We start from the raw sequence: 23,937 nt of genomic DNA on the forward strand, positions 1-23,937 counted from the left end.
GTGGTAATCTTGGAACCTCCTGACTCAGAATACTGCTACCTTCACACTGCCATAAGAATGCAGCTAGTTGAGAGCTGGCTTCTAGGCATGCTTCCCTGGGAGAGCTGAGGACAGGGCAGAACCCTCCCGCATCCTGCCTGACTGTAGGCGTGGTTGCTAACATCCTAAAGTGAGTGGCTGAGAGAGGTTGCGGGAAAAGCATGTGTAAGCATTGGGCCTGAACTCCTGTATATCTGAGTTGAATACAGCGATTTTCAATGGCCTTCTTCAATCAGAGTGTAGCTAGGTTCCACCTCCCATGTCAGAATGGGGAGCAGACATCTGCCTCCCATGCGTACACACTTCTGAGAGTTGAGCTTATGGCCTGTAACCCTACCTCCTGCCTGCCGCTACCTTTCGCTTCCAAAAGGCCTAGGCTCCCTGCTTGACGCAAGTGTTGGGAGAGGTAATTGGAATCTCCCGGCACACAAGACGAGTGCCTCCAAGCTCAATCGAGCAATATCCCAGTTATTCCTGGGGTAGACTGGTGCTACATACTAAGTTCCATAAGTGAGAAGGAAGGTGAACGCCTTGTCCAAAAGCATCTTACTTCTGAGAGTTGAGCTGACCCCCAGTCCCTCACAGTTCCACACTGCCTGCAGAGTGAGTTTCGCACGTCTTCACCAGAGACGTTTGCCAGAGGCTTCTGAGACGCAAGTTAACAATGCAGACCTGGAGGGTATCTCCAGGTGCAGTAGACTGGTAATCTGGGAACCTCCTGTCTCAGAATACTGCTACCTTGACCCTGCCATAAGTATGCAGCTAGTTGACAGCTGGCTTCAAGGCATGCTTCCTGTGAGAGCTAAAGACAGGGCACAACCCTCCCGCATCCTGCTTGACTGTAGAAGGAGCTGCTAACGTCCTCATGTTAGTGGCAAGGAAAGGTTGTGAGAAAAGCATGTGGAATCGTTGTGCCTGAACCCACGTGTATCTGAGTTGAATACAGCGATTTCCAAAGTCCTTCTTCATCAGAGTGTAGCTAGGTTCCCACTCGCATGTACGAGTGGGTAGCAGACATCTGCCTCCCATGCATACACAGTTCTGAGAGTTGAGCTTATGGCCTGTAACCCTACCTCCTGCCTGCAGCTAACTTTCGCTTCCAAAAGGCCTAGGCTCGCTGCTTCACCGAAGTGTTGGGAGAGGTAACTGGAATCTCCCGGCACACAAGACTAGTGCCTCCAAGCTCAATCCAGCGATTTCCCAGTAATTCCTGGGGTAGACTGGTGCTACATACTAAGTTCCATATGTGAGAAGGTAGCTGAACGCCTTGTCCAAAATCATCTTACTGCTTAGAGTTGAGCTCACCCTCAGTCCCTCACAGTTCCACACTGCCTGCAGAGTGAGTTTCCCACGTCTTCACCAGAGACTTTTGCCAGAGGCCTCTGAGACGCAAGTTAACAATGCAGACCTGGACGGTATCTCCAGGTGCAGTAGAGTGGTAATCTGGGAACCTCCTTACTCAGAATACTGCTACCTTCACACTGTCATAAGAATGCAGCTAGTTGAGAGCTGGCTTCTAGGCATGCTTCCCTGTGAGAGCTGAGGACAGGGCAGAACCCTCCCGCATCCTGCCTGACTGTAGACGTACCTGCTAACCTCCTTCTGTTAGTGGCTGGGATAGGTTGTGGGAAAAGCATGTGTAAGCATTGGGCCTGAACTCCCGTGTATCTGAGTTGAATACAGCGATTTCCAACATCCTTCTTCAATAGGAGTGTAGCTAGGTTCCAACTCCCATGTCCGAGTGGGTAGCAGACATCTGCCTCCCATGCATACACACTTCTGAGAGTTGAGCTTATGGCCTGTAACCCTACATCGTGCCTGCCGCTACCTTTCGCTTCCAAAAGGCCTAGGCTTGCTGCTTGACGCAAGTGTTGGGAGAGGTAATTGGAATCTCCCGGCACTCAAGACGAGTGCCTCCAAGCTCAATCGAGCAATATCCCAGTTATTCCTGGGGTAGACTGGTGCTACATACTAAGTTCCATATGTGAGAAGGTAGCTGAACGCCTTGTCCAAAAACATCTTACTTCTGAGAGTTGAGCTGACCCCCAGTCCCTCACAGTTCCACACTGCCTGCAGAGTGAGTTTCGCAGGTCTTCACCAGAGACGTTTGCCAGAGGCCTCTGAGACGCAAGTTAACAATGCAGACCTGGAGGGTATCTCCAGGTGCAGTAGAGTGGTAATCTTGGAACCTCCTGACTCAGAATACTGCTACCTTCACACTGCCATAAGAATGCAGCTAGTTGAGAGCTGGCTTCTAGGCATGCTTCCCTGGGAGAGCTGAGGACAGGGCAGAACCCTCCCGCATCCTGCCTGACTGTAGGCGTGGTTGCTAACATCCTAAAGTGAGTGGCTGAGAGAGGTTGCGGGAAAAGCATGTGTAAGCATTGGGCCTGAACTCCTGTGTAACTGAGTTGAATACAGCGATTTCCAATGGCCTTCTTCAATCAGAGTGTAGCTAGGTTCCAACTACCATGTCAGAATGGGGAGCAGACATCTGCCTCCCATGCATACACACTTCAGAGAGTTGAGCTTATGGCCTGTTCATCTCCATCCAGCCTGCTGGTACCCTTTGCTTCTAAAAGGCCTAGGCTCGCTGTTTGACGGAAGTGTTGGGAGAGGTAATTGGAATCTCCCGGCACCCAAGACTAGTGCCTCCAAGATCAATCCAGCGATTTCGTAGTAATTCCTGTGGTAGGCTGGTGCTACATACTAAGTTCCATAAAGGAGAAGGTAGCTGAACGCCTTGTCCAAAAGCATCTTACTTCTGAGAGTTGAGCTCACCCTCAGTCCCTCACAGTTCCACACTGCCTGCAGAGTGAGTTTCGCAGATCTTCACCAGAGACGTTTGCCAGAGGCTTCTGAGACGCAAGTTAACAATGCAGACCTGGAGGGTATCTCCAGGTGCAGTAGAGTGGTAATCTTGGAAGCTCCTGACTCAGAAAACTGCTACCTTCACAATGCCATAAGAATGCTGCCTGTTGAGAGCTGGCTTCTAGGCATGCTTTCCTGGGAGTGCTGAGGAAAAGGCAGAACCCTCACGCATCCTGCCTGACTGTAGGCGTAGCTGCTAACATCCTAATGTTAGTGGCTGAGAGAGGTTGTGGAAAAAGCATGTGTAAGCATTGGGCCTGAACTGTGTATCTGAGTTGAATACAGCGATTTTCAATGGCCTTCTTCAATCAGAGTGTAGCTAGGTTCCACCTCCCATGTCAGAATGGGGAGCAGACATCTGCCTCCCATGCGTACACACTTCTGAGAGTTGAGCTTATGGCCTGTAACCCTACATCGTGCCTGCCGCTACCTTTCGCTTCCAAAAGGCCTAGGCTCCCTGCTTGACGCAAGTGTTGGGAGAGGTAATTGGAATCTCCCGGCACTCAAGACGAGTGCCTCCAAGCTCAATCGAGCAATATCCCACTTATTCCTGGGGTAGACTGGTGCTACATACTAAGTTCCATATGTGAGAAGGTAGCTCAACGCCTTGTCCAAAAACATCTTACTTCTGAGAGTTGAGCTGACCCCCAGTCCCTCACAGTTCCACACTGCCTGCAGAGTGAGTTTCGCACGTCTTCACCAGAGACGTTTGCCAGAGGCTTCTGAGACGCAAGTTAACAATGCAGACCTGGAGGGTATCTCCAGGTGCAGTAGACTGGTAATCTGGGAACCTCCTGTCTCAGAATACTGCTACCTTGACCCTGCCATAAGTATGCAGCTAGTTGACAGCTGGCTTCAAGGCATGCTTCCTGTGAGAGCTAAAGACAGGGCACAACCCTCCCGCATCCTGCTTGACTGTAGAAGGAGCTGCTAACGTCCGCATGTTAGTGGCAAGGAAAGGTTGTGAGAAAAGCATGTGGAATCGTTGTGCCTGAACCCACGTGTATCTGAGTTGAATACAGCGTTTTCCAAAGTCCTTCTTCATCAGAGTGTAGCTAGGTTCCCACTCGCATGTACGAGTGGGTAGCAGACATCTGCCTCCCATGCATACACAGTTCTGAGAGTTGAGCTTATGGCCTGTAACCCTACCTCCTGCCTGCAGCTAACTTTCGCTTCCAAAAGGCCTAGGCTCGCTGCTTCACCGAAGTGTTGGGAGAGGTAACTGGAATCTCCTGGCACACAAGACTAGTGCCTCCAAGCTCAATCCAGCGATTTCCCTGTAATTCCTGGGGTAGACTGGTGCTACATACTAAGTTCCATATGTGAGAAGGTAGCTGAACGCCTTGTCCAAAATCATCTTATTGCTGAGAGTTGAGCTCACCCTCAGTCCCTCACAGTTCCACACTGCCTGCAGAGTGAGTTTCCCACGTCTTCACCAGAGACTTTTGCCAGAGGCCTCTGAGACGCAAGTTAACAATGCAGACCTGGAGGGTATCTCCAGGTGCAGTAGAGTGGTAATCTTGGAACCTCCTGACTCAGAATACTGCTACCTTCACACTGCCATAAGAATGCAGCTAGTTGAGAGCTGGCTTCTAGGCATGCTTCCCTGGGAGAGCTGAGGACAGGGCAGAACCCTCCCGCATCCTGCCTGACTGTAGGCATGGTTGCTAACATCCTAAAGTGAGTGGCTTAGAGAGGTTGCGGGAAAAGCATGTGTAAGCATTGGGCCTGAACTCCTGTATATCTGAGTTGAATACAGCGATTTTCAATGGCCTTCTTCAATCAGAGTGTAGCTAGGTTCCACCTCCCATGTCAGAATGGGGAGCAGACATCTGCCTCCCATGCGTACACACTTCTGAGAGTTGAGCTTATGGCCTGTAACCCTACCTCCTGCCTGCCGCTACCTTTCGCTTCCAAAAGGCCTAGGCTCCCTGCTTGACGCAAGTGTTGGGAGAGGTAATTGGAATCTCCCGGCACACAAGACGAGTGCCTCCAAGCTCAATCGAGCAATATCCCAGTTATTCCTGGGGTAGACTGGTGCTACATACTAAGTTCCATAAGTGAGAAGGAAGGTGAACGCCTTGTCCAAAAGCATCTTACTTCTGAGAGTTGAGCTGACCCCCAGTCCCTCACAGTTCCACACTGCCTGCAGAGTGAGTTTCGCACGTCTTCACCAGAGACGTTTGCCAGAGGCTTCTGAGACGCAAGTTAACAATGCAGACCTGGAGGGTATCTCCAGGTGCAGTAGACTGGTAATCTGGGAACCTCCTGTCTCAGAATACTGCTACCTTGACCCTGCCATAAGTATGCAGCTAGTTGACAGCTGGCTTCAAGGCATGCTTCCTGTGAGAGCTAAAGACAGGGCACAACCCTCCCGCATCCTGCTTGACTGTAGAAGGAGCTGCTAACGTCCTCATGTTAGTGGCAAGGAAAGGTTGTGAGAAAAGCATGTGGAATCGTTGTGCCTGAACCCACGTGTATCTGAGTTGAATACAGCGATTTCCAAAGTCCTTCTTCATCAGAGTGTAGCTAGGTTCCCACTCGCATGTACGAGTGGGTAGCAGACATCTGCCTCCCATGCATACACAGTTCTGAGAGTTGAGCTTATGGCCTGTAACCCTACCTCCTGCCTGCAGCTAACTTTCGCTTCCAAAAGGCCTAGGCTCGCTGCTTCACCGAAGTGTTGGGAGAGGTAACTGGAATCTCCCGGCACACAAGACTAGTGCCTCCAAGCTCAATCCAGCGATTTCCCAGTAATTCCTGGGGTAGACTGGTGCTACATACTAAGTTCCATATGTGAGAAGGTAGCTGAACGCCTTGTCCAAAATCATCTTACTGCTTAGAGTTGAGCTCACCCTCAGTCCCTCACAGTTCCACACTGCCTGCAGAGTGAGTTTCCCACGTCTTCACCAGAGACTTTTGCCAGAGGCCTCTGAGACGCAAGTTAACAATGCAGACCTGGACGGTATCTCCAGGTGCAGTAGAGTGGTAATCTGGGAACCTCCTTACTCAGAATACTGCTACCTTCACACTGTCATAAGAATGCAGCTAGTTGAGAGCTGGCTTCTAGGCATGCTTCCCTGTGAGAGCTGAGGACAGGGCAGAACCCTCCCGCATCCTGCCTGACTGTAGACGTACCTGCTAACCTCCTTCTGTTAGTGGCTGGGATAGGTTGTGGGAAAAGCATGTGTAAGCATTGGGCCTGAACTCCCGTGTATCTGAGTTGAATACAGCGATTTCCAACATCCTTCTTCAATAGGAGTGTAGCTAGGTTCCAACTCCCATGTCCGAGTGGGTAGCAGACATCTGCCTCCCATGCATACACACTTCTGAGAGTTGAGCTTATGGCCTGTAACCCTACATCGTGCCTGCCGCTACCTTTCGCTTCCAAAAGGCCTAGGCTTGCTGCTTGACGCAAGTGTTGGGAGAGGTAATTGGAATCTCCCGGCACTCAAGACGAGTGCCTCCAAGCTCAATCGAGCAATATCCCAGTTATTCCTGGGGTAGACTGGTGCTACATACTAAGTTCCATATGTGAGAAGGTAGCTGAACGCCTTGTCCAAAAACATCTTACTTCTGAGAGTTGAGCTGACCCCCAGTCCCTCACAGTTCCACACTGCCTGCAGAGTGAGTTTCGCAGGTCTTCACCAGAGACGTTTGCCAGAGGCCTCTGAGACGCAAGTTAACAATGCAGACCTGGAGGGTATCTCCAGGTGCAGTAGAGTGGTAATCTTGGAACCTCCTGACTCAGAATACTGCTACCTTCACACTGCCATAAGAATGCAGCTAGTTGAGAGCTGGCTTCTAGGCATGCTTCCCTGGGAGAGCTGAGGACAGGGCAGAACCCTCCCGCATCCTGCCTGACTGTAGGCGTGGTTGCTAACATCCTAAAGTGAGTGGCTGAGAGAGGTTGCGGGAAAAGCATGTGTAAGCATTGGGCCTGAACTCCTGTGTAACTGAGTTGAATACAGCGATTTCCAATGGCCTTCTTCAATCAGAGAGTAGCTAGGTTCCAACTACCATGGCAGAATGGGGAGCAGACATCTGCCTCCCATGCATACACACTTCAGAGAGTTGAGCTTATGGCCTGTTCATCTCCATCCAGCCTGCTGGTACCCTTTGCTTCTAAAAGGCCTAGGCTCGCTGTTTGACGGAAGTGTTGGGAGAGGTAATTGGAATCTCCCGGCACCCAAGACTAGTGCCTCCAAGATCAATCCAGCGATTTCGTAGTAATTCCTGTGGTAGGCTGGTGCTACATACTAAGTTCCATAAAGGAGAAGGTAGCTGAACGCCTTGTCCAAAAGCATCTTACTTCTGAGAGTTGAGCTCACCCTCAGTCCCTCACAGTTCCACACTGCCTGCAGAGTGAGTTTCGCAGATCTTCACCAGAGACGTTTGCCAGAGGCTTCTGAGACGCAAGTTAACAATGCAGACCTGGAGGGTATCTCCAGGTGCAGTAGAGTGGTAATCTTGGAACCTCCTGACTCAGAAAACTGCTACCTTCACAATGCCATAAGAATGCTGCCTGTTGAGAGCTGGCTTCTAGGCATGCTTTCCTGGGAGTGCTGAGGAAAAGGCAGAACCCTCACGCATCCTGCCTGACTGTAGGCGTAGCTGCTAACATCCTAATGTTAGTGGCTGAGAGAGGTTGTGGAAAAAGCATGTGTAAGCATTGGGCCTGAACTGTGTATCTGAGTTGAATACAGCGATTTTCAATGGCCTTCTTCAATCAGAGTGTAGCTAGGTTCCACCTCCCATGTCAGAATGGGGAGCAGACATCTGCCTCCCATGCGTACACACTTCTGAGAGTTGAGCTTATGGCCTGTAACCCTACCTCCTGCCTGCCGCTACCTTTCGCTTCCAAAAGGCCTAGGCTCCCTGCTTGACGCAAGTGTTGGGAGAGGTAATTGGAATCTCCCGGCACACAAGACGAGTGCCTCCAAGCTCAATCGAGCAATATCCCAGTTATTCCTGGGGTAGACTGGTGCTACATACTAAGTTCCATAAGTGAGAAGGAAGGTGAACGCCTTGTCCAAAAGCATCTTACTTCTGAGAGTTGAGCTGACCCCCAGTCCCTCACAGTTCCACACTGCCTGCAGAGTGAGTTTCGCACGTCTTCACCAGAGACGTTTGCCAGAGGCTTCTGAGACGCAAGTTAACAATGCAGACCTGGAGGGTATCTCCAGGTGCAGTAGACTGGTAATCTGGGAACCTCCTGTCTCAGAATACTGCTACCTTGACCCTGCCATAAGTATGCAGCTAGTTGACTGCTGGCCTCAAGGCATGCTTCCCTGTGAGAGCTAAAGACAGGGCACAACCCTCCCGCATCCTGCTTGACTGTAGAAGGAGCTGCTAACGTCCTCATGTTAGTGGCAAGGAAAGGTTGTGAGAAAAGCATGTGGAATCGTTGTGCCTGAACCCACGTGTATCTGAGTTGAATACAGCGATTTCCAAAGTCCTTCTTCATCAGAGTGTAGCTAGGTTCCCACTCGCATGTACGAGTGGGTAGCAGACATCTGCCTCCCATGCATACACACTTCTGAGAGTTGAGCTTATGGCCTGTAACCCTACCTCCTGCCTGCAGCTAACTTTCGCTTCCAAAAGGCCTAGGCTCGCTGCTTCACCGAAGTGTTGGGAGCGGTAACTGGAATCTCCCGGCACACAAGACTAGTGCCTCCAAGCTCAATCCAGCGATTTCCCAGTAATTCCTGGGGTAGACTGGTGCTACATACTAAGTTCCATATGTGAGAAGGTAGCTGAACGCCTTGTCCAAAATCATCTTACTGCTGAGAGTTGAGCTCACCCTCAGTCCCTCACAGTTCCACACTGCCTGCAGAGTGAGTTTCCCACGTCTTCACCAGAGACTTTTGCCAGAGGCCTCTGAGACGCAAGTTAACAATGCAGACCTGGACGGTATCTCCAGGTGCAGTAGAGTGGTAATCTGGGAACCTCCTTACTCAGAATACTGCTACCTTCACACTGTCATAAGAATGCAGCTAGTTGAGAGCTGGCTTCTAGGCATGCTTCCCTGTGAGAGCTGAGGACAGGGCAGAACCCTCCCGCATCCTGCCTGACTGTAGACGTACCTGCTAACCTCCTTCTGTTAGTGGCTGGGATAGGTTGTGGGAAAAGCATGTGTAAGCATTGGGCCTGAACTCCCGTGTATCTGAGTTGAATACAGCGATTTCCAACATCCTTCTTCAATAGGAGTGTAGCTAGGTTCCAACTCCCATGTCCGAGTGGGTAGCAGACATCTGCCTCCCATGCATACACACTTCTGAGAGTTGAGCTTATGGCCTGTAACCCTACATCGTGCCTGCCGCTACCTTTCGCTTCCAAAAGGCCTAGGCTTGCTGCTTGACGCAAGTGTTGGGAGAGGTAATTGGAATCTCCCGGCACTCAAGACGAGTGCCTCCAAGCTCAATCCAGCGATTTCCCAGTAATTCCTGGGGTAGACTGGTGCTACATACTAAGTTCCATATGTGAGAAGGTAGCTGAACGCCTTGTCCAAAAACATCTTACTTCTGAGAGTTGAGCTGACCCCCAGTCCCTCACAGTTCCACACTGCCTGCAGAGTGAGTTTCGCACGTCTTCACCAGAGACGTTTGCCAGAGGCTTCTGAGACGCAAGTTAACAATGCAGACCTGGAGGGTATCTCCAGGTGCAGTAGACTGGTAATCTGGGAACCTCCTGTCTCAGAATACTGCTACCTTGACCCTGCCATAAGTATGCAGCTAGTTGACAGCTGGCTTCAAGGCATGCTTCCTGTGAGAGCTAAAGACAGGGCACAACCCTCCCGCATCCTGCTTGACTGTAGAAGGAGCTGCTAACGTCCGCATGTTAGTGGCAAGGAAAGGTTGTGAGAAAAGCATGTGGAATCGTTGTGCCTGAACCCACGTGTATCTGAGTTGAATACAGCGTTTTCCAAAGTCCTTCTTCATCAGAGTGTAGCTAGGTTCCCACTCGCATGTACGAGTGGGTAGCGGACATCTGCCTCCCATGCATACACAGTTCTGAGAGTTGAGCTTATGGCCTGTAACCCTACCTCCTGCCTGCAGCTAACTTTCGCTTCCAAAAGGCCTAGGCTCGCTGCTTCACCGAAGTGTTGGGAGAGGTAACTGGAATCTCCTGGCACACAAGACTAGTGCCTCCAAGCTCAATCCAGCGATTTCCCAGTAATTCCTGGGGTAGACTGGTGCTACATACTAAGTTCCATATGTGAGAAGGTAGCTGAACGCCTTGTCCAAAATCATCTTATTGCTGAGAGTTGAGCTCACCCTCAGTCCCTCACAGTTCCACACTGCCTGCAGAGTGAGTTTCAAACGTCTTCACCAGAGACTTTTGCCAGAGGCCTCTGAGACGCAAGTTAACAATGCAGACCTGGAGGGTATCTCCAGGTGCAGTAGAGTGGTAATCTTGGAACCTCCTGACTCAGAATACTGCTACCTTCACACTGCCATAAGAATGCAGCTAGTTGAGAGCTGGCTTCTAGGCATGCTTCCCTGGGAGAGCTGAGGACAGGGCAGAACCCTCCCGCATCCTGCCTGACTGTAGGCGTGGTTGCTAACATCCTAAAGTGAGTGGCTGAGAGAGGTTGCGGGAAAAGCATGTGTAAGCATTGGGCCTGAACTCCTGTGTAACTGAGTTGAATACAGCGATTTCCAATGGCCTTCTTCAATCAGAGTGTAGCTAGGTTCCAACTACCATGTCAGAATGGGGAGCAGACATCTGCCTCCCATGCATACACACTTCAGAGAGTTGAGCTTATGGCTTGTTCATCTCCATCCAGCCTTCTGGTACCCTTTGTTTCTAAAAGGCCTAGGCTCGCTGTTTGACGGAAGTGTTGGGAGAGGTAATTGGAATCTCCCGGCACCCAAGACTAGTGCCTCCAAGATCAATCCAGCGATTTCGTAGTAATTCCTGTGGTAGGCTGGTGCTACATACTAAGTTCCATAAAGGAGAAGGTAGCTGAACGCCTTGTCCAAAAGCATCTTACTTCTGAGAGTTGAGCTCATCCTCAGTCCCTCACAGTTCCACACTGCCTGCAGAGTGAGTTTCGCAGATCTTCACCAGAGACGTTTGCCAGAGGCTTCTGAGACGCAAGTTAACAATGCAGACCTGGAGGGTATCTCCAGGTGCAGTAGAGTGGTAATCTTGGAACCTCCTGACTCAGAAAACTGCTACCTTCACAATGCCATAAGAATGCTGCCTGTTGAGAGCTGGCTTCTAGGCATGCTTTCCTGGGAGTGCTGAGGAAACGGCAGAACCCTCACGCATCCTGCCTGACTGTAGGCGTAGCTGCTAACATCCTAATGTTAGTGGCTGAGAGAGGTTGTGGAAAAAGCATGTGTAAGCATTGGGCCTGAACTCCTGTATATCTGAGTTGAATACAGCGATTTTCAATGGCCTTCTTCAATCACAGTGTAGCTAGGTTCCACCTCCCATGTCAGAATGGGGAGCAGACATCTGCCTCCCATGCGTACACACTTCTGAGAGTTGAGCTTATGGCCTGTAACCCTACCTCCTGCCTGCCGCTACCTTTCGCTTCCAAAAGGCCTAGGCTCCCTGCTTGACGCAAGTGTTGGGAGAGGTAATTGGAATCTCCCGGCACACAAGACGAGTGCCTCCAAGCTCAATCGAGCAATATCCCAGTTATTCCTGGGGTAGACTGGTGCTACATACTAAGTTCCATAAGTGAGAAGGAAGGTGAACGCCTTGTCCAAAAGCATCTTACTTCTGAGAGTTGAGCTGACCCCCAGTCCCTCACAGTTCCACACTGCCTGCAGAGTGAGTTTCGCACGTCTTCACCAGAGACGTTTGCCAGAGGCTTCTGAGACGCAAGTTAACAATGCAGACCTGGAGGGTATCTCCAGGTGCAGTAGACTGGTAATCTGGGAACCTCCTGTCTCAGAATACTGCTACCTTGAACCTGCCATAAGTATGCAGCTACTTGACAGCTGGCTTCAAGGCATGCTTCCTGTGAGAGCTAAAGACAGGGCACAACCCTCCCGCATCCTGCTTGACTGTAGAAGGAGCTGCTAACATCCTCATGTTAGTGGCAAGGAAAGGTTGTGAGAAAAGCATGTGGAATCGTTGTGCCTGAACCCACGTGTATCTGAGTTGAATACAGCGATTTCCAAAGTCCTTCTTCATCAGAGTGTAGCTAGGTTCCCACTCGCATGTACGAGTGGGTAGCAGACATCTGCCTCCCATGCATACACAGTTCTGAGAGTTGAGCTTATGGCCTGTAACCCTACCTCCTGCCTGCAGCTAACTTTCGCTTCCAAAAGGCCTAGGCTCGCTGCTTCACCGAAGTGTTGGGAGAGGTAACTGGAATCTCCCGGCACACAAGACTAGTGCCTCCAAGCTCAATCCAGCGATTTCCCAGTAATTCCTGGGGTAGACTGGTGCTACATACTAAGTTCCATATGTGAGAAGGTAGCTGAACGCCTTGTCCAAAATCATCTTACTGCTTAGAGTTGAGCTCACCCTCAGTCCCTCACAGTTCCACACTGCCTGCAGAGTGAGTTTCCCACGTCTTCACCAGAGACTTTTGCCAGAGGCCTCTGAGACGCAAGTTAACAATGCAGACCTGGACGGTATCTCCAGGTGCAGTAGAGTGGTAATCTGGGAACCTCCTTACTCAGAATACTGCTACCTTCACACTGTCATAAGAATGCAGCTAGTTGAGAGCTGGCTTCTAGGCATGCTTCCCTGTGAGAGCTGAGGACAGGGCAGAACCCTCCCGCATCCTGCCTGACTGTAGACGTACCTGCTAACCTCCTTATGTTAGTGGCTGGGATAGGTTGTGGGAAAAGCATGTGTAAGCATTGGGCCTGAACTCCCGTGTATCTGAGTTGAATACAGCGATTTCCAACATCCTTCTTCAATAGGAGTGTAGCTAGGTTCCAACTCCCATGTCCGAGTGGGTAGCAGACATCTGCCTCCCATGCATACACACTTCTGAGAGTTGAGCTTATGGCCTGTAACCCTACATCGTGCCTGCCGCTACCTTTCGCTTCCAAAAGGCCTAGGCTTGCTGCTTGACGCAAGTGTTGGGAGAGGTAATTGGAATCTCCCAGCACTCAAGACGAGTGCCTCCAAGCTCAATCGAGCAATATCCCAGTTATTCCTGGGGTAGACTGGTGCTACATACTAAGTTCCATATGTGAGAAGGTAGCTGAACGCCTTGTCCAAAAACATCTTACTTCTGAGAGTTGAGCTGACCCCCAGTCCCTCACAGTTCCACACTGCCTGCAGAGTGAGTTTCGCAGGTCTTCACCAGAGACGTTTGCCAGAGGCCTCTGAGACGCAAGTTAACAATGCAGACCTGGAGGGTATCTCCCGGTGCAGTAGAGTGGTAATCTTGGAACCTCCTGACTCAGAATACTGCTACCTTCACACTGCCATAAGAATGCAGCTAGTTGAGAGCTGGCTTCTAGGCATGCTTCCCTGGGAGAGCTGAGGACAGGGCAGAACCCTCCCGCATCCTGCCTGACTGTAGGCGTGGTTGCTAACATCCTAAAGTGAGTGGCTGAGAGAGGTTGCGGGAAAAGCATGTGTAAGCATTGGGCCTGAACTCCTGTGTAACTGAGTTGAATACAGCGATTTCCAATGGCCTTCTTCAATCAGAGTGTAGCTAGGTTCCAACTACCATGTCAGAATGGGGAGCAGACATCTGCCTCCCATGCATACACACTTCAGAGAGTTGAGCTTATGGCCTGTTCATCTCCAACCAGCCTGCTGGTACCCTTTGCTTCTAAAAGGCCTAGGCTCGCTGTTTGACGGAAGTGTTGGGAGAGGTAATTGGAATCTCCCGGCACCCAAGACTAGTGCCTCCAAGATCAATCCAGCGATTTCGTAGTAATTCCTGTGGTAGGCTGGTGCTACATACTAAGTTCCATAAAGGAGAAGGTAGCTGAACGCCTTGTCCAAAAGCATCTTACTTCTGAGAGTTGAGCTCACCCTCAGTCCCTCACAGTTCCACACTGCCTGCAGAGTGAGTTTCGCAGATCTTCACCAGAGACGTTTGCCAGAGGCTTCTGAGACGCAAGTTAACAATGCAGACCTGGAGGGTATCTCCAGGTGCAGTAGAGTGGTAATCTTGGAACCTCCTGACTCAGAAAACTGCTACCTTCACAATGCCATAAGAATGCTGCCTGTTGAGAGCTGGCTTCTAGGCATGCTTTCCTGGGAGTGCTGAGGAAAAGGCAGAACCCTCACGCATCCTGCCTGACTGTAGGCGTAGCTGCTAACATCCTAATGTTAGTGGCTGAGAGAGGTTGTGGAAAAAGCATGTGTAAGCATTGGGCCTGAACTGTGTATCTGAGTTGAATACAGCGATTTTCAATGGCCTTCTTCAATCAGAGTGTAGCTAGGTTCCACCTCCCATGTCAGAATGGGGAGCAGACATCTGCCTCCCATGCGTACACACTTCTGAGAGTTGAGCTTATGGCCTGTAACCCTACCTCCTGCCTGCCGCTACCTTTCGCTTCCAAAAGGCCTAGGCTCCCTGCTTGACGCAAGTGTTGGGAGAGGTAATTGGAATCTCCCGGCACACAAGACGAGTGCCTCCAAGCTCAATCGAGCAATATCCCAGTTATTCCTGGGGTAGACTGGTGCTACATACTAAGTTCCATAAGTGAGAAGGAAGGTGAACGCCTTGTCCAAAAGCATCTTACTTCTGAGAGTTGAGCTGACCCCCAGTCCCTCACAGTTCCACACTGCCTGCAGAGTGAGTTTCGCACGTCTTCACCAGAGACGTTTGCCAGAGGCTTCTGAGACGCAAGTTAACAATGCAGACCTGGAGGGTATCTCCAGGTGCAGTAGACTGGTAATCTGGGAACCTCCTGTCTCAGAATACTGCTACCTTGACCCTGCCATAAGTATGCAGCTAGTTGACTGCTGGCCTCAAGGCATGCTTCCCTGTGAGAGCTAAAGACAGGGCACAACCCTCCCGCATCCTGCTTGACTGTAGAAGGAGCTGCTAACGTCCGCATGTTAGTGGCAAGGAAAGGTTGTGAGAAAAGCATGTGGAATCGTTGTGCCTGAACCCACGTGTATCTGAGTTGAATACAGCGATTTCCAAAGTCCTTCTTCATCAGAGTGTAGCTAGGTTCCCACTCGCATGTACGAGTGGGTAGCAGACATCTGCCTCCCATGCATACACACTTCTGAGAGTTGAGCTTATGGCCTGTAACCCTAACTCCTGCCTGCAGCTAACTTTCGCTTCCAAAAGGCCTAGGCTCGCTGCTTCACCGAAGTGTTGGGAGCGGTAACTGGAATCTCCCGGCACACAAGACTAGTGCCTCCAAGCTCAATCCAGCGATTTCCCAGTAATTCCTGGGGTAGACTGGTGCTACATACTAAGTTCCATATGTGAGAAGGTAGCTGAACGCCTTGTCCAAAATCATCTTACTGCTGAGAGTTGAGCTCACCCTCAGTCCCTCACAGTTCCACACTGCCTGCAGAGTGAGTTTCCCACGTCTTCACCAGAGACTTTTGCCAGAGGCCTCTGAGACGCAAGTTAACAATGCAGACCTGGACGGTATCTCCAGGTGCAGTAGAGTGGTAATCTGGGAACCTCCTTACTCAGAATACTGCTACCTTCACACTGTCATAAGAATGCAGCTAGTTGAGAGCTGGCTTCTAGGCATGCTTCCCTGTGAGAGCTGAGGACAGGGCAGAACCCTCCCGCATCCTGCCTGACTGTAGACGTACCTGCTAACCTCCTTCTGTTAGTGGCTGGGATAGGTTGTGGGAAAAGCATGTGTAAGCATTGGGCCTGAACTCCCGTGTATCTGAGTTGAATACAGCGATTTCCAACATCCTTCTTCAATAGGAGTGTAGCTAGGTTCCAACTCCCATGTCCGAGTGGGTAGCAGACATCTGCCTCCCATGCATACACACTTCTGAGAGTTGAGCTTATGGCCTGTAACCCTACATCGTGCCTGCCGCTACCTTTCGCTTCCAAAAGGCCTAGGCTTGCTGCTTGACGCAAGTGTTGGGAGAGGTAATTGGAATCTCCCGGCACTCAAGACGAGTGCCTCCAAGCTCAATCCAGCGATTTCCCAGTAATTCCTGGGGTAGACTGGTGCTACATACTAAGTTCCATATGTGAGAAGGTAGCTGAACGCCTTGTCCAAAAACATCTTACTTCTGAGAGTTGAGCTGACCCCCAGTCCCTCACAGTTCCACACTGCCTGCAGAGTGAGTTTCGCACGTCTTCACCAGAGACGTTTGCCAGAGGCTTCTGAGACGCAAGTTAACAATGCAGACCTGGAGGGTATCTCCAGGTGCAGTAGACTGGTAATCTGGGAACCTCCTGTCTCAGAATACTGCTACCTTGACCCTGCCATAAGTATGCAGCTAGTTGACAGCTGGCTTCAAGGCATGCTTCCTGTGAGAGCTAAAGACAGGGCACAACCCTCCCGCATCCTGCTTGACTGTAGAAGGAGCTGCTAACGTCCGCATGTTAGTGGCAAGGAAAGGTTGTGAGAAAAGCATGTGGAATCGTTGTGCCTGAACCCACGTGTATCTGAGTTGAATACAGCGTTTTCCAAAGTCCTTCTTCATCAGAGTGTAGCTAGGTTCCCACTCGCATGTACGAGTGGGTAGCAGACATCTGCCTCCCATGCATACACAGTTCTGAGAGTTGAGCTTATGGCCTGTAACCCTACCTCCTGCCTGCAGCTAACTTTCGCTTCCAAAAGGCCTAGGCTCGCTGCTTCACCGAAGTGTTGGGAGAGGTAACTGGAATCTCCTGGCACACAAGACTAGTGCCTCCAAGCTCAATCCAGCGATTTCCCAGTAATTCCTGGGGTAGACTGGTGCTACATACTAAGTTCCATATGTGAGAAGGTAGCTGAACGCCTTGTCCAAAATCATCTTATTGCTGAGAGTTGAGCTCACCCTCAGTCCCTCACAGTTCCACACTGCCTGCAGAGTGAGTTTCAAACGTCTTCACCAGAGACTTTTGCCAGAGGCCTCTGAGACACAAGTTAACAATGCAGACCTGGAGGGTATCTCCAGGTGCAGTAGAGTGGTAATCTTGGAACCTCCTGACTCAGAATACTGCTACCTTCACACTGCCATAAGAATGCAGCTAGTTGAGAGCTGGCTTCTAGGCATGCTTCCCTGGGAGAGCTGAGGACAGGGCAGAAACCTTCCGCATCCTGCCTGACTGTAGGCGTGGTTGCTAACATCCTAAAGTGAGTGGCTGAGAGAGGTTGCGGGAAAAGCATGTGTAAGCATTGGGCCTGAACTCCTGTGTAACTGAGTTGAATACAGCGATTTCCAATGGCCTTCTTCAATCAGAGTGTAGCTAGGTTCCAACTACCATGTCAGAATGGGGAGCAGACATCTGCCTCCCATGCATACACACTTCAGAGAGTTGAGCTTATGCCCTGTTCATCTCCATCCAGCCTTCTGGTACCCTTTGTTTCTAAAAGGCTTAGGCTCGCTGTTTGACGGAAGTGTTGGGAGAGGTAATTGGAATCTCCCGGCACCCAAGACTAGTGCCTCCAAGATCAATCCAGCGATTTCGTAGTAATTCCTGTGGTAGGCTGGTGCTACATACTAAGTTCCATAAAGGAGAAGGTAGCTGAACGCCTTGTCCAAAAGCATCTTACTTCTGAGAGTTGAGCTCATCCTCAGTCCCTCACAGTTCCACACTGCCTGCAGAGTGAGTTTCGCAGATCTTCACCAGAGACGTTTGCCAGAGGCTTCTGAGACGCAAGTTAACAATGCAGACCTGGAGGGTATCTCCAGGTGCAGTAGAGTGGTAATCTTGGAACCTCCTGACTCAGAAAACTGCTACCTTCACAATGCCATAAGAATGCTGCCTGTTGAGAGCTGGCTTCTAGGCATGCTTTCCTGGGAGTGCTGAGGAAACGGCAGAACCCTCACGCATCCTGCCTGACTGTAGGCGTAGCTGCTAACATCCTAATGTTAGTGGCTGAGAGAGGTTGTGGAAAAAGCATGTGTAAGCATTGGGCCTGAACTCCTGTATATCTGAGTTGAATACAGCGATTTTCAATGGCCTTCTTCAATCAGAGTGTAGCTAGGTTCCACCTCCCATGTCAGAATGGGGAGCAGACATCTGCCTCCCATGCGTACACACTTCTGAGAGTTGAGCTTATGGCCTGTAACCCTACCTCCTGCCTGCCGCTACCTTTCGCTTCCAAAAGGCCTAGGCTCCCTGCTTGACGCAAGTGTTGGGAGAGGTAATTGGAATCTCCCGGCACACAAGACGAGTGCCTCCAAGCTCAATCGAGCAATATCCCAGTTATTCCTGGGGTAGACTGGTGCTACATACTAAGTTCCATAAGTGAGAAGGAAGGTGAACGCCTTGTCCAAAAGCATCTTACTTCTGAGAGTTGAGCTGACCCCCAGTCCCTCACAGTTCCACACTGCCTGCAGAGTGAGTTTCGCACGTCTTCACCAGAGACGTTTGCCAGAGGCTTCTGAGACGCAAGTTAACAATGCAGACCTGGAGGGTATCTCCAGGTGCAGTAGACTGGTAATCTGGGAACCTCCTGTCTCAGAATACTGCTACCTTGACCCTGCCATAAGTATGCAGCTACTTGACAGCTGGCTTCAAGGCATGCTTCCTGTGAGAGCTAAAGACAGGGCACAACCCTCCCGCATCCTGCTTGACTGTAGAAGGAGCTGCTAACATCCTCATGTTAGTGGCAAGGAAAGGTTGTGAGAAAAGCATGTGGAATCGTTGTGCCTGAACCCACGTGTATCTGAGTTGAATACAGCGATTTCCAAAGTCCTTCTTCATCAGAGTGTAGCTAGGTTCCCACTCGCATGTACGAGTGGGTAGCAGACATCTGCCTCCCATGCATACACAGTTCTGAGAGTTGAGCTTATGGCCTGTAACCCTACCTCCTGCCTGCAGCTAACTTTCGCTTCCAAAAGGCCTAGGCTCGCTGCTTCACCGAAGTGTTGGGAGAGGTAACTGGAATCTCCCGGCACACAAGACTAGTGCCTCCAAGCTCAATCCAGCGATTTCCCAGTAATTCCTGGGGTAGACTGGTGCTACATACTAAGTTCCATATGTGAGAAGGTAGCTGAACGCCTTGTCCAAAATCATCTTACTGCTTAGAGTTGAGCTCACCCTCAGTCCCTCACAGTTCCACACTGCCTGCAGAGTGAGTTTCCCACGTCTTCACCAGAGACTTTTGCCAGAGGCCTCTGAGACGCAAGTTAACAATGCAGACCTGGACGGTATCTCCAGGTGCAGTAGAGTGGTAATCTGGGAACCTCCTTACTCAGAATACTGCTACCTTCACACTGTCATAAGAATGCAGCTAGTTGAGAGCTGGCTTCTAGGCATGCTTCCCTGTGAGAGCTGAGGACAGGGCAGAACCCTCCCGCATCCTGCCTGACTGTAGACGTACCTGCTAACCTCCTTATGTTAGTGGCTGGGATAGGTTGTGGGAAAAGCATGTGTAAGCATTGGGCCTGAACTCCCGTGTATCTGAGTTGAATACAGCGATTTCCAACATCCTTCTTCAATAGGAGTGTAGCTAGGTTCCAACTCCCATGTCCGAGTGGGTAGCAGACATCTGCCTCCCATGCATACACACTTCTGAGAGTTGAGCTTATGGCCTGTAACCCTACATCGTGCCTGCCGCTACCTTTCGCTTCCAAAAGGCCTAGGCTTGCTGCTTGACGCAAGTGTTGGGAGAGGTAATTGGAATCTCCCGGCACTCAAGACGAGTGCCTCCAAGCTCAATCGAGCAATATCCCAGTTATTCCTGGGGTAGACTGGTGCTACATACTAAGTTCCATATGTGAGAAGGTAGCTGAACGCCTTGTCCAAAAACATCTTACTTCTGAGAGTTGAGCTGACCCCCAGTCCCTCACAGTTCCACACTGCCTGCAGAGTGAGTTTCGCAGGTCTTCACCAGAGACGTTTGCCAGAGGCCTCTGAGACGCAAGTTAACAATGCAGACCTGGAGGGTATCTCCAGGTGCAGTAGAGTGGTAATCTTGGAACCTCCTTACTCAGAATACTGCTACCTTCACACTGCCATAAGAATGCAGCTAGTTGAGAGCTGGCTTCTAGGCATGCTTCCCTGGGAGAGCTGAGGACAGGGCAGAACCCTCCCGCATCCTGCCTGACTGTAGGCGTGGTTGCTAACATCCTAAAGTGAGTGGCTGAGAGAGGTTGCGGGAAAAGCATGTGTAAGCATTGGGCCTGAACTCCTGTGTAACTGAGTTGAATACAGCGATTTCCAATGGCCTTCTTCAATCAGAGTGTAGCTAGGTTCCAACTACCATGTCAGAATGGGGAGCAGACATCTGCCTCCCATGCATACACACTTCAGAGAGTTGAGCTTATGGCCTGTTCATCTCCATCCAGCCTGCTGGTACCCTTTGCTTCTAAAAGGCCTAGGCTCGCTGTTTGACGGAAGTGTTGGGAGAGGTAATTGGAATCTCCCGGCACCCAAGACTAGTGCCTCCAAGATCAATCCAGCGATTTCGTAGTAATTCCTGTGGTAGGCTGGTGCTACATACTAAGTTCCATAAAGGAGAAGGTAGCTGAACGCCTTGTCCAAAAGCATCTTACTTCTGAGAGTTGAGCTCACCCTCAGTCCCTCACAGTTCCACACTGCCTGCAGAGTGAGTTTCACAGATCTTCACCAGAGACGTTTGCCAGAGGCTTCTGAGACGCAAGTTAACAATGCAGACCTGGAGGGTATCTCCAGGTGCAGTAGAGTGGTAATCTTGGAACCTCCTGACTCAGAAAACTGCTACCTTCACAATGCCATAAGAATGCTGCCTGTTGAGAGCTGGCTTCTAGGCATGCTTTCCTGGGAATGCTGAGGAAAAGGCAGAACCCTCACGCATCCTGCCTGACTGTAGGCGTAGCTGCTAACATCCTAATGTTAGTGGCTGAGAGAGGTTGTGGAAAAAGCATGTGTAAGCATTGGGCCTGAACTGTGTATCTGAGTTGAATACAGCGATTTTCAATGGCCTTCTTCAATCAGAGTGTAGCTAGGTTCCACCTCCCATGTCAGAATGGGGAGCAGACATCTGCCTCCCATGCGTAGACACTTCTGAGAGTTGAGCTTATGGCCTGTAACCCTACATCCTGCCTGCCGCTACCTTTCGCTTCCAAAAGGCCTAGGCTCCCTGCTTGACGCAAGTGTTGGGAGAGGTAATTGGAATCTCCCGGCACACAAGACGAGTGCCTCCAAGCTCAATCGAGCAATATCCCAGTTATTCCTGGGGTAGACTGGTGCTACATACTAAGTTCCATAAGTGAGGAGGAAGGTGAACGCCTTGTCCAAAAGCATCTTACTTCTGAGAGTTGAGCTGACCCCCAGTCCCTCACAGTTCCACACTGCCTGCAGAGTGAGTTTCGCACGTCTTCACCAGAGACGTTTGCCAGAGGCTTCTGAGACGCAAGTTAACAATGCAGACCTGGAGGGTATCTCCAGGTGCAGTAGACTGGTAATCTGGGAACCTCCTGTCTCAGAATACTGCTACCTTGACCCTGCCATAAGTATGCAGCTAGTTGACAGCTGGCTTCAAGGCATGCTTCCCTGTGAGAGCTAAAGACAGGGCACAACCCTCCCGCATCCTGCTTGACTGTAGAAGGAGCTGCTAACGTCCTCATGTTAGTGGCAAGGAAAGGTTGTGAGAAAAGCATGTGGAATCGTTGTGCCTGAACCCACGTGTATCTGAGTTGAATACAGCGATTTCCAAAGTCCTTCTTCATCAGAGTGTAGCTAGGTTCCCACTCGCATGTACGAGTGGGTAGCAGACATCTGCCTCCCATGCATACACACTTCTGAGAGTTGAGCTTATGGCCTGTAACCCTACCTCCTGCCTGCAGCTAACTTTCGCTTCCAAAAGGCCTAGGCTCGCTGCTTCACCGAAGTGTTGGGAGCGGTAACTGGAATCTCCCGGCACACAAGACTAGTGCCTCCAAGCTCAATCCTGGGATTTCCCAGTAATTCCTGGGGTAGACTGGAGCTACATACTAAGTTCCATATGTGAGAAGGTAGCTGAACGCCTTGTCCAAAAGCATCTTACTGCTGAGAGTTGAGCTCACCCTCAGTCCCTCACAGTTCCACACTGCCTGCAGAGTGATTTTCCCACGTCTTCACCAGAGACTTTTGCCAGAGGCCTCTGAGACGCAAGTTAACAATGCAGACCTGGACGGTATCTCCAGGTGCAGTAGAGTGGTAATCTGGGAACCTCCTTACTCAGAATACTGCTACCTTCACACTGTCATAAGAATGCAGCTAGTTGAGAGCTGGCTTCTAGGCATGCTTCCCTGTGAGAGCTGAGGACAGGGCAGAACCCTCCCGCATCCTGCCTGACTGTAGACGTACCTGCTAACCTCCTTCTGTTAGTGGCTGGGATAGGTTGTGGGAAAAGCATGTGTAAGCATTGGGCCTGAACTCCCGTGTATCTGAGTTGAATACAGCGATTTCCAACATCCTTCTTCAATAGGAGTGTAGCTAGGTTCCAACTCCCATGTCCGAGTGGGTAGCAGACATCTGCCTCCCATGCATACACACTTCTGAGAGTTGAGCTTATGGCCTGTAACCCTACATCGTGCCTGCCGCTACCTTTCGCTTCCAAAAGGCCTAGGCTTGCTGCTTGACGCAAGTGTTGGGAGAGGTAATTGGAATCTCCCGGCACTCAAGACGAGTGCCTCCAAGCTCAATCCAGCGATTTCCCAGTAATTCCTGGGGTAGACTGGTGCTACATACTAAGTTCCATATGTGAGAAGGTAGCTGAACGCCTTGTCCAAAAACATCTTACTTCTGAGAGTTGAGCTGACCCCCAGTCCCTCACAGTTCCACACTGCCTGCAGAGTGAGTTTCGCACGTCTTCACCAGAGACGTTTGCCAGAGGCTTCTGAAACGCAAGTTAACAATGCAGACCTGGAGGGTATCTCCAGGTGCAGTAGACTGGTAATCTGGGAACCTCCTGTCTCAGAATACTGCTACCTTGACCCTGCCATAAGTATGCAGCTAGTTGACAGCTGGCTTCAAGGCATGCTTCCTGTGAGAGCTAAAGACAGGGCACAACCCTCCCGCATCCTGCTTGACTGTAGAAGGAGCTGCTAACGTCCGCATGTTAGTGGCAAGGAAAGGTTGTGAGAAAAGCATGTGGAATCGTTGTGCCTGAACCCACGTGTATCTGAGTTGAATACAGCGTTTTCCAAAGTCCTTCTTCATCAGAGTGTAGCTAGGTTCCCACTCGCATGTACGAGTGGGTAGCAGACATCTGCCTCCCATGCATACACAGTTCTGAGAGTTGAGCTTATGGCCTGTAACCCTACCTCCTGCCTGCAGCTAACTTTCGCTTCCAAAAGGCCTAGGCTCGCTGCTTCACCGAAGTGTTGGGAGAGGTAACTGGAATCTCCTGGCACACAAGACTAGTGCCTCCAAGCTCAATCCAGCGATTTCCCAGTAATTCCTGGGGTAGACTGGTGCTACATACTAAGTTCCATAAAGGAGAAGGTAGCTGAACGCCTTGTCCAAAAGCCTCTTACTTCTGAGAGTTGAGCTCATCCTCAGTCCCTCACAGTTCCACACTGCCTGCAGAGTGAGTTTCACAGATCTTCACCAGAGACGTTTGCCAGATGCTTCTGAGACGCAAGTTAACAATGCAGACCTGGAGGGTATCTCCAGGTGCAGTAGAGTGGTAATCTTGGAACCTCCTGACTCAGAAAACTGCTACCTTCACAATGCCATAAGAATGCTGCCTGTTGAGAGCTGGCTTCTAGGCATGCTTTCCTGGGAGTGCTGAGGAAAAGGCAGAACCCTCACGCATCCTGCCTGACTGTAGGCGTAGCTGCTAACATCCTAATGTTAGTGGCTGAGAGAGGTTGTGGAAAAAGCATGTGTAAGCATTGGGCCTGAACTGTGTATCTGAGTTGAATACAGCGATTTTCAATGGCCTTCTTCAATCAGAGTGTAGCTAGGTTCCACCTCCCATGTCAGAATGGGGAGCAGACATCTGCCTCCCATGCGTAGACACTTCTGAGAGTTGA

The sequence above is a fragment of the Canis lupus genome, chromosome 27 (genome assembly GCF_048164855.1).
Source record: "Canis lupus baileyi chromosome 27, mCanLup2.hap1, whole genome shotgun sequence".
NCBI lineage: Eukaryota > Metazoa > Chordata > Mammalia > Carnivora > Canidae > Canis > Canis lupus.